Source organism: Arvicanthis niloticus, chromosome 24 (genome assembly GCF_011762505.2).
Source record: "Arvicanthis niloticus isolate mArvNil1 chromosome 24, mArvNil1.pat.X, whole genome shotgun sequence".
Lineage (NCBI taxonomy): Eukaryota > Metazoa > Chordata > Mammalia > Rodentia > Muridae > Arvicanthis > Arvicanthis niloticus.
In genome coordinates, this window is record NC_133432.1 from 41157498 (window position 1) to 41169173 (window position 11676).

Sequence of the window (11676 nt, forward strand, 5' to 3'; positions counted from 1 at the left end):
AAATAAGTTATGTATCAATCTGTGCTTCCTGGATGGTACAGAACAGATAATGTCTATGTGGCTACAAACCAGTCGCCCTACCTCTGTGTTTATGCTTAGAGACAAATGCTACTTGTTAAATAGAGTCACAGCAGCTAGGAAGCAAAGGAGGGAAGAAAGACATGGTCCCAATATCTCCTTCAAAGGCCTGTCCCTACAGTCCTAACTTCCTCCGCTAAGCCCCACCTCCTAGAGGATCCATCACCTCCCATTGGAATGGCAGGCATCTGATAGTCAGGCCCTAGGCAGACCCATACTGTATAAGGACTGAGTTAGCAAGGTGGTACTCCTGTTAGGCTCTTCCAGAGAGCAGCGGATGCACTAGTTTTAATGTTTGATTATCATTACAAGGAAGACATGATTTTAAAATGCTTGCGTTGACCTCGACTACTGCAGTCGCGGCTGTTTTCCCAGCCCCGGCAGAATCTAATTTAGAAGCTCTTCACCCTTTCCCAGTCTTCCTTCCGTGTCTTTGGCTCTGTCCCAAATCAGACTTCATCTGGTGCAACAAAGCACGGTATGAATCCCAACGGGGTTGACTTGGAGCCTGTTACGAGATCTGCAAGAAACGATGTTTACATCCTGGTGCTTTTCTTTCTCTTCCCATATCACCTGGACAGGTATTCCCTTCAGGCTCGCTGTAACTGTCACGGAAGGCAATTTCACGAGAGGCTTCCTTCCACTTGGGATTTCTAGGCAGAGGGGTTGCCATTAGCATCTGATTTGCACGGAGTCGGTTGGCCTCTGCTGCCAAAGAGAGAGGCAAGAGACAGGCTTTCTGTAACACTGGCAGTCTGACTTCATCTCCTCCATCAGATCGGCAGCAAACTGGGCTCCCGCCTGTCAGACCTACCTGGAGCGCCCTCTTTCATGCAGCCCTGTCTGTCCGCGGGAGGACCAGTTCTGGGAGGTGGATGTTGTTCTTCGGGATCCAAAGGCCATATGCTAAAAATATTGATGGCAGAGACTGACACCCGAAGCGCTCTTGGCAGTGAGGACACTGTGCTGTGAAGTGGAGCCTGTCCTTCAGGGAAAGATCTCCCAGCTGTCCAGTGTAAACAAACACAGTGCCCAGCCCTACATGAGCTCTGAGAACAGGGAGGGGCTTCTCACTCTGGGTGACTGGGGATCACTCCTCTTTCTAGCCCCACACCCTCAGCTTTCTGGTCTAAGTGTCCTCTTTGGGTAAATGAGATCTTGATACCCCATAGTTATGGGTTGAGTATCCCCTAAATCAACCTGTTGGAACACGTGGAGGGTTCAATGAATGTATTAATGTCTTCCTTCTGTGTTTTGGGTAGCTCTCAGGAAAGTGAGTGAGTTCTTACTCCCTTGGTGCCAAACTCGTTCCTGGCCCATCAAGCTGTGAGAAAGAGAGGCAGCCTCCTTTGAGGCAACACACGGCCTTCACCAAGCAGACATGGCTGCCCAACCGTGGACTTCTCAGGTTCCAGAGCAATCAACCAAAATGAGTGATGTGGCCTCAGTCTCATTAGTGACAGGAAACCAGAAGGTCCAGAGTGTGAGACTCAAGGGGGATAAATAGGCAGACCATCCTTTTAGGGAAGAAGCTTATTGTGGACTGATGAGATGGCTCAGCAGCTAAGGATGTGCACTGTTCTTCCAGAGGACCAGAGTTCAATTCCCAGCATCTGCATTAGGCAGCTCACTCTAGTACAGCTTTGTGTATAAGTCCAGCTCTATAAAAGGCAATTCTTTTGCCTTCTGGGAGTATACACACACACACACACACACACACACACACACACACACACACACACACACACACAGAGAGAGAGAGAGAGCGAGAGAGAGAGAGAGAGAGAGAGAATAAAAATGTCTTAAAATAAGTTTATTAAATGAATTATTAACATCATAGGTATGCAGAAAACATCATAACGGGGCTCTTAGGAGAATTCTGGCCCATAAGAATATATTTTTTTGAAGAATTATTTCTCTTTTTCAGCTGTAGTGGTGCATGTCTTTAATCCCAGCACTTGGGAGGCAGAGGCAAGCAGAACTGTGTGAATTTGAGGCCTTCATGAGAATTCTAGGACAACCAGGGCTATTATACATAGAAATCCTGTCTCGCTGGGAGGTGGTGGCGCACGCCTTTAATCCCAGCACTTGGGAGGCAGAGACAGGCGGATTTCTGAGTTCGAGGCCAGCCTGGTCTGCAGAGTGACAGGACTACACAGAAAAACCCTGTCTCGAAAAAAAGAAATCCTGTCTCAAAAACAAAGCAAAACAAAACAAAGGATTATTTATTTTTAATTATGTGTGTATATATATGGGCATGTTCATGTATGAGCGTAGGTGCTCACAGAGTCCAGAAGAGGGTGTCAGATCCCCCAGAGCTGGAGTTAGAGGCAGTTGTCAGCCACCTGATCCCACGGGTGCTGGAAACAGAACTTGGGTGCCATCTCTCCAGCTATGGAGGAGGGGAGAATGTCTCACGGCGCAGTCACACTATCTCTAACTCCCCAGTGTCAGGGAGAGAAGAAGGAATTCCAGAGAAGAGATGTGCAGCTCAGACGAGGTAGAGAAGTCAGGACGTAGTTCTAGCTGAATTTTGTTGCCTGTGTTGATAAAACTCTAGTTGAGGTATCCCCGTTGTCGTGTGTGGTAGTGTGCAAGCACCAGGAGCCATTTAATGCCCAGGCAGTCTTAAGAGTTCATAGACAAGACCTGAACAGTAAGGGTGCACACCTTTAAACCCAGCACTTGGGAGACAGAGGCAGGCCAGCCTGGTCTACAGAGAGAGTTCCAGGACAACAATGGATACACCAAGAAACCCTGTCTCCAAAAAACAAAAAAACAACAAAAAATAGAGAGAAAAAAGAATTCACAGACAGGCTATTGGTAGGGTCATCCTGTGGCATCCCCTGTGGCAGTAACAATACCCGAATCAACTATGAAAGTGGAGGGCTCCAGATGGTGCAGCCTGAGTGGCTTTGGGTCTTGGGCTCTTACATTTGCAGCCTTTTTATTTGGGTAAAAATAAAACAGGGGGATAGTTATTTTAGAAAAGAGAGGCTGAGGAAGGCCCAAGGAGTAATGGATGTCATCTCAACTCTAGCTTCTTCTGAAATGAATGTGGGGTATTGCAGGGTTAGGAGGGGGGTCTCCCGTGTAGAGTAAGTAGCCAGGACTTGATCTCTTGGGCAAGGATGCTGTCAGATACACAGGAAGGTAATAGATTGACTTTTTAGCCCCAGGTCATCTTAGCTTCAGATCTGTAACATCCTAACTCTCCATACCCAGACATACTACTGGAGTTTTATTAACACAGGGGCAACAAAACTCAGCTAAAGTTACTTTTCTAGGACTTGAAACCTAACAGGCACCTTTCACTGTCCCTTCACATTGCCTCGGTCCTTGACCTCACCCTGAAGTATCTCCTTCCATTTTCACTAAGCAGACTTTGCATGGTCTTTGTCTGCATTATTACGGGGAACTCTTAAGCCGTGTCTCTGCCTCTAACCTTCCCTCTTGGCAACCCAGACATGACAGACTGCATTAGCCTTGTCTTTGCATCTCTTAGAAAACAGTGCCCCGTTGTCTACAAAACAGAGTGCAACACCTCTGTGTCCCTACTAGTTACTCACTGCCGTGTGACAAATTACTTCCAAAAGTTAGTGACTTATTATGACAATAAAAGATTATCTTTCCAGTTAGAGAGATTGGCTCAGCAGTTCAGAGCACCCATCAGTCTTGAAGAGGACCAGGGTTCGGTTCCCAGCACACACATGGTGGCTTACAACCCTTTTTTTTTTTTTTTTTTTGTCTCTGTGAGCATCAAATATGGTGCACATACATAAATGGAGGCCACCATTAAATGCACTCACAAATAAATAATTAAACCTAAAGATCAAAACGGAAGACAAATCAACAGCAACAACAATAACAAAAATGTATTATCTTATTTTTCCTGTGTCTCAGAACTCCAGGGGTATCTTAGCTGAGCTTTCTGGCTCAAGGTCTCACTAGGGTCAAGATTTTGGCTGTGGGCATAGCTATCCTCAGCCTTGATTTGTTCTAGAAGAATCTCTGCTACGATGGCTCACTCATATGTAGAGCGAGTTGCAACTGGCTGTGGGCAGGAGACTCTATTTCCAACCCTCATGTGAGCTTCTTCTTAGACCTTCTGCATCCTCATGGCAGGGCAGCTGGCTTCCCACAAGCAAACAAGAAGGAAGTGGCCACGCCTTCTTCAACCTGGTCCTAGAAGTGCTACTCCACCCTTCCAGACATATTCAGTTGGTGAATCAGTCACCAGTGATTCAAAGATGAGCAAGATGGTTGCAGCTGGTTGAAAGATGTGAGCAGGTTCACAAATGAATGCTGGGCAGCAGCTGGCATTTGGAAGGGGCCGGGATAGCATCACAGACTCCAGTGATGATACAAAAGAGGTATCTTTGGGTCAAGAACTTAACTCTGCTGCAACAGGCTTTGAGAGCAACAGCAGCCCTGCAAAGAATGCCAGACAAATGGAGCATGGTGTACCCATTTCACCTGGACCATCTTCTGAAACCCCAAATTAAACAACCTCACCAACATCACCCTCTTTCCATGTAGGGAAATTAAAAGAAGACAATAAAGAAAATAGAAAAGGTGATGACCTAGGCATGGTGGTGCACGCCTTTAGTCCCAACACTTGGGAGACAGAGGTATGCAAATCTCTGAGTCCAAGGCCAGCCTGGTCTACAGAGCGAGTTCCAAGAGAACCAGGATTAACTCTGTTCAACACCTAGCACCAGGAAGATGAGACAAGAGTACAAGCTCTGCAGTTCACAGGCCATCAATACTGGCCACGACTTTTGAGTCATGACTCAGGACACCAATACAGTACCATTATTTGGCTCAGAGGTTCAATAACAGGATGGGATGTTTTACTTTCTCTCTATTTTGGATTTCCGAAGTATCCTCGTACACGCTCATTCATTTTTAATGTGTTTTCACGCCCGCAATATACATCATGCACATAAAAAAAGTTTGTAAGATCTATGCGCATTTGAGAACTTAATCAAAAGAACACCCATGTATTTACCACCTGCTTGAGACACGAATATCAGTTTATTATTAATAATAAGCACCTACTGTTTTCTAGGTATTTATGATGTGCCAACCCTGTTGCAAATATTTCACATACATTGTCTGCTGGGTCTTCCCAACACCCTTGTGAGTTAGCTACTATTAGCATCGTCTGAGTAACAGAAAAGCAGACGGGGAGGGGGCTCTAGAGAAAGAGCAACAAAAGCACAAGGTACCACAAGAAGCGTATTTAGATCCTGGCAAGCATCTGAAGAAGACATAAAAAGAAAAAAAAAAAAAAACTTGCACAAGATGGACAGACCAAGCTGAACCTCACGGTGGCTCAGTTCATAAGGACTGCAGTGTGTGTGTGTGTGTGTGTGTGTGTGTGTGTGTGTGTGTTGTGTGCGCACTAAGGATATTCTGGGGAGGAAAAGTACAGTATTTCATTACAGGAACAATTATCCATCCATCTCTTTAGCACGGCTTAAGGTGAACCTGCCTTCCTACGGGTGGTTCCTTAGCCTGGTCACTGACTCTGTCCCTCTGAACTGTTAGATCTCCACCCAGGCCAGAGATTCTGTTCTCTGGGCCAGAAGTTTCTCCTTACTGAGCCTTTCTTGCCAACAGTGCCTCCTCCAGAGTGTTTGCCTACAGATAGAGCAGCCATCTAGGTGGCCCCAAAGAGAGCTTAACAAAGAAGGAGCAAGATCTTAAATACTCTAATCCTGCAGTTTAAAAAGGAAATCAAACTGGGGGTGGGGGTGGGGGTGGACAGATGCTCAGTGGTTAAGAACACTGACTACTCTTGCAGAGGACCCCGCCCAGCACCCATGTGGCAACTCACATTCGTAACTTTAGTTCGAGGGGATCCAATGCCCTCTTCCAACCTCTGCAGGCTCCTGTCAGGGTGTCAACCAGCTGCATTTTGGTGAAGGAGAGAATTAAAGAGTCTTCAGGGAAGCATGTTCTCCAGGCTTCTGTAGAGCCACTGCCTGAGAAATGGACCTCTGTTATTGTTTGTTTGTGCTGTTGGGAGTCAAAGCTACGAGCTTGGCTATGCTATGAAGGTGCTGTTTTACCACTGAGCTGCTTCCTCAGCTAACACTGACCTTTTAAAGATACACTCTCAAGAGCTGGCTCCGCAGGCAAGAACACTTGTTGTTCCTGCAGAGGACCTGGGTTCGATTCCCAGCATGGTGACTCCTAATTGCCTAATGGCCATCATGGGAACCAACACCATTCACATGGTGCACAGACACACATGCAGGCAAAATACCTATAAACATAAAATAAAAGTAAATAAATATTTAAAAAATAAAAAAGCAGACAACTCTGCCTCAATGACCCAGGGGTACACAGTGGTCCCATACCCTGGCTCCTGTCAGTCTCACCAGTCCTCTGCTTCTCATCTCAAGGCCTCGTTTTGAAAACACCAGCAGTCTGAACTCCAGCCATCTCTCCAGCCCACAGTGGGTTCCTTTCATTACAAAAAATGTCAGTTGATTATACAAGTAAAACAGGCTCACCGTAGGACTATGTGTTTATTGAGGGAGTAAATCAGCAGAAAGAAAACGCTGCCCCCAAAGCAATTAAAGAAATGCAATTGTCTTTTTTTTTTTTTTCAAATGGAAGATACACTTATGGATGTATTAAATTAAGAAAATTCAATAAAAATGATAAAACACCATGCCAGAGTGATTCTAGGAGAAGCAGCCTGCTTACCCAGCATGTGGGGGAGTTGGGGGGGGGGAAGCTGCTGCTGAAACAGAGACCTTCAGGAGAATGGGACAGAGAGGCTTTTCTGTCCTCTGTCACACATGCTGTCCTCTGAAAGCTTCTGTCTTCCCCTGTTAAAAGTCTATAAAGTGTGTCTGTCTTTTGTGTTCTTATCTTATTACCCACCAGGTACAGGATAAGGCCAACAGCAAATGACCACTGATCTGTATCTTACATGACAACACCCCGCTCATTACGCTGTGAGGGGGTGGTGATGTGTACATCACCTTGGAGACAACAGACCTCAGACCGCTCTCTCTGTTGCTGGCTAGCCCCAGTCGGAATCTCTCATAGTCAGCGCTGTGCTCTTTGGAGCAGCCCTCTTTGCTCCCAATTAAAAACCTCTACTGGTGTTCACACTGCAGTCTTGGTTCTTATTTCTGTAGTCATGGCCAATGGTCCTTATGCTGGAAATGGCTGTCTTTTGGGGCACCACCCAGGGACACACAATAAGACAGTTTCTGGGATGTGGGTGTTGCACTTGGCATCCAGGTTCCCGACAGCCAGTCCCCCTCTCCACGCCCACTCCCCTGCTGCTTCTCCATTGGTTCCTTCAGGCTCCCTTCACAGTGTGGATGGAACTCACGGTCACTCCTTCCTCACCTCCCTCTGCACAAGAGGATCCTTGCCCTGTGTTGGTTACTTTTCTTATACTGTGACTAATTACCTGACAGAAGCATCTTGTGTATTATACGGATGCATCACCTGTCAATTAAAAAGCCTACGGCCTATGGCTTGGGCAGGAAATAGGAGGTGTTACATCCAGGAGGCAGAAAGGATTCTGGGATACAGCCAGGCACACTAAGAGTTGCCTGGGAAGAGGTGATGAAACGGACACATGGTACCTGAGCATAGGTAACCAGCCACGTGGCAGAATGTAGGTTAAAACAAATGGGTTATTTTAGTTATGGTTGTAGTCAGAGGAGAGCCTAGCTCTACAGCCAAGGTATTTGTAAATATATTTTGAGTCTGAGTCTTATTTCTGGGAGCACTGGGCTGGAAGAACCAGACCAAACTTCTATACGCATCTTAACAGAGGACGGTTTTACTTTGGCTCACAGTTTGAAGATGTCCAGTCCACAGGAGTACTGGCTGGTCATATGGCATCCACAGTCAGGAAGCAGAGAGAGTACTCAGCTTGCTTTCTCCTCTTTATCCAGTCTGGCACCTGGTCCACGGGATGGTGGCTCTCATGTTCAGAGTGCCTCCTCTCAGTTAACCTTCTTCAGAAACCCTTTCACGTACATGTCACAAATGCTCTTTGGGACTAATTTACTAAAAGACTAATTTGCAGGGCTGGTGTGGCAATGGCTCTGAGGTTAAGAGCTCTTGCTGCTCCTCCAGGGGACCTGAGTTTGATTCCCAGCACCCACGGCAGGCAGCTTACAACTGCTTCTAACTGCATCTTTCTTCTGGCTTCCCTGGATACCCACACCCAAGCACAAAGACACACACACACACACACACACACACACACACACACACACACAAACACAATTTACAAAAAAATCTTTAAATAATTCAAAAAGTTTTACTTACATTCCCTATACTAGACTCGGGAAGTCTGTTCCCCAAGTGTCATCCTCAGTGTGACATAATCTCTGCTCCTGCTCAGACTCATGCTCCCCCATGAGGTACAGATGTCAAGGGCTCTCTCTCTCTCTCTCTCTCTCTCATAGACCCGGAAGTCAGCAGCCAGCAGCCAGTGGCCACTTTCCTCACCAAAACCAATGTGTCCTTAACTCAAACAGCAGAGACTCGAAGTCTATGCTAGTTCTCTAGTGCCAAGCCTGGGCAGAGAGCTGAGGAGGGGCAGCCTTTGGGTATTTGGTAAGGCACAGGCTTCAGAATCCAGCCTCTGTTCTCCTCTTTTTTTATCAGGGGTGGTAACCCCCAGCAGTCCAGCCACCTTCCCACCGCGGTAGAGCTGGGCTCTCACTGGGTAGAGGACATAGAAGAAAAATAAGAGAATCTACAGTTCAAAAGAAGGGTCCGGAAAAGACTCGTTAAACGCATCTATTAGAATGTAAAGAAACTGGAAGCTTGTGAGAATAAAAAATCAGGCAGACACAGATATTCAACTTCTGGATTCAACAAAACTAAGAGACTCAAACAGATGTCAGCACAGCCATGTTCCTAGAAGTCAGCTGAACGATCAACCAAGTGTAGCGCAGACACGTAGTGAACTAGAACTCAGCGTAGAGGAGACGGAAATCATGGTTAGTGCTACTGTAGGTCAGGTTATCACGCTGAGACCAGCCAGTCACAAACGGGCAAAGACTGGGTAATTCCACCTAGGGGAGTTACCTGAGAATAATTCAATTAGTAAAGACAGAAGACAGAATGAGGCTTATTAGAAAAAGAAGGGAGCGCAGGAAATTGTTTAATGGTTGGGAGTGTTGGCCGCGTGTAAATGTACTTAATTCCGTTTAAGTCGTATGCTTTAAAGTGCTTAAAACGGAGCTGGAGACGGCTAGGAGGTTAAGAGCTCCGCTCTCGCCGAGGAGCAGAGCCCAATTCCCAGCACCCATGTTGAGGGCCTCCAACTCCGGCTCCAGGAGGACGTGACACCCCATTTGACCTCCGAAGGCACTCAACTCAGAACACACACCATCACCCAGATACATGATTACAATTAGTCTTTGAAATATGGTTCAAATTATACCAAAGGACTAGCAATAGCTAAGTGGGAAGCGCCCCAAAGAGGAGGAGGAGCAAGAGAAAGAGGAGGCGCGGGGAGAGAAAGAGGAGGGGGGCAACATTTGGGATGTAAATTTAAAAAAAAAATTAATTAAAAGATAAAGAAAGAGGAAGGGTATGAAAGTTTGACGACCGTGACCTGGGGTTGGTGGACTTGTCGCCCGCCCCGCCCCCGTCTGAGGTGATGGGGAGGGAGAAGTCTGACAGGGGCTCTGGCAGGTCTAACCAAAGAATTATCCTTCCTCCCCTCCCCTCTTTTCTCTTCTTCTTCTTCTTCTCCTTCTCCTTCTCCTTCTCCTTCTCCTTCTCCTTCTCCTTCTCCTTCTCCTTCTCCTTCTCCTTCTCCTTCTCCTTCTCCTCCTCCTTCTCCTCCTCCTTCTCCTCCTCCTTCCCCCCCCTCCTCCTCCTCCTCCTCCTCCTCCTCCTCCTCCTCCTCCTCCTCCTCCTCCTCCTCCTCCTCCTCCTCCTCCTCCTCCTCCTCCTCCTCCTCCTCCTCCTCCTCCTCCTCCTCCTCCTCCTCCTCCTCCTCCTCCTCCTCCTCCTCCTCCTCCTCCAAGTGGGCACAATGCTACCTACCCCAACCCTCCCCAGGCAGCCCGAAGTCAGTGGGTTAAATTCAGAAGTCAGGGGAAAGCCTTAGTCGTCGGTAGCTATTTAAAAGAGCGTTTTAATTGCCATAAATCCGTTTCTGCTGTCCCCTAAGTCCTGGGTGCTCAAAGGGGGCTCTAGTCCTCTAAAGAGGTGTAAATTTATTCCCAGGAGGTGACGAGGGAGGGGCGGCGCGGTGGTTTTTTTAAATGTATAAAGTATAAGACGCCTATGGCCCACACAAAGATCCACAGTCTATCAACTTCGTCAAGTGGGAGGCGACAAGAACACTCAAAGGGTAGGGGCAATAACAACCTTGATCAAGGGCAGGACGCCACAGCTCGCAGCCCCAGCGGATGCCGAGAGCCTAACCCGGCGCCGCCCTGCTAGCACTGCGGAGGATTTGCTGGACCCGGCGGCTCCGCCCCTCCCCGCCCTCGCGCAGCCTCAGGCCGCAGGGCGCAGCGGGGCCCGGCGCCTCCCGGGAGTCCGAGGCGACGACGCCCATGCTGGCCGCGGCAATGTGTACAAAGCGCACGGCCGCTTAGGCAGCTGGGTCTCTGTGGCGCAATCGGTTAGCGCGTTCGGCTGTTAACCGAAAGGTTGGTGGTTCGAGCCCACCCAGGGACGCTGGCGTTCCTTTTCGCAAACCACTTTTAGAAATGCTTTCACCGTCCTGAGACGTTCTTGCTTGCTCACTACAGCAGCCCTGCCTCCACCATTTTTCTAGAGGGTCCATGCAAGTGTATTTCTGGAACTTGGTCCAAGTCAGCTCAGGAACAGCTGCGTTGGCGCAGGAAACCGGAAACCCAGACCACCCAGAAACAGCACCGGTGATTCGTATGGCTCAAAAAAAAAAAAAAAAAAAAAAAAAAAACAAAAAAACCCCCAAAAAAAAAAAAAAAAAAAAAAACAACCCAAGGAGCTTACTAATACAGTCGGTGTCTACTTCCAAACGGATGAGCCAGAGATGACATTGTGGGCGCAGTGAGTTTGGGGAAAGCAAGACACGCCGAATTTAGCTAAGTGGCATCCAGATTTGGGCAATGGGTTTGAATCTATCTAACTACATTATATTTAACCTTAGGCTTCTGGCAATTTTCCCCTTCAAATTTAACTTAAACAGAAATTGTTTGAGTTCCTGTTAAAACTTTTAAAAAGAGAGTCAGGAGTGCCTGCCTTTAATTCCGGAACTCAGAAGGCAGAGACAGAAGGCAGAGACAGAAGGAGCTCCGTGAGTTTAAGGCCAGCCACGGTGAGTTCCAGGACCCCTAAGGTTACATGGGGGGGTCCTTGTCACAGAGGACGTTTTACGGTTTTGTTTTGTTTTTCCACGAAAGACTTTCCATAAAAACAGGAAATCAGCTACTATGACAAACTTTTCTTCCAAGACCGAAGTTGTGAAGTGAGGGGCTTTGTCTCTGGGATCTACATCCACTCCTTTAGAATAAAGAGAACTGAAGTCTACAGCAGTGGTTCTCAACTTATGGGTCGTGACCCCATTGGATTAGAAATCCTGTATTAAAGATATTCATA

At 47.4% G+C, this 11676-nt stretch overlaps 1 non-coding gene across 1 annotated transcript; it reads left to right on the plus strand.

The window, feature by feature from the left end:
* Window positions 1–10696: 10696 nt before the first annotated feature.
* Trnan-guu (transfer RNA asparagine (anticodon GUU)) lies at window positions 10697–10770 on the plus strand. The gene has a single exon. It is a non-coding gene; the product is annotated as a tRNA-Asn (tRNA).
* The last annotated feature ends 906 nt before the right edge of the window (window positions 10771–11676 follow it).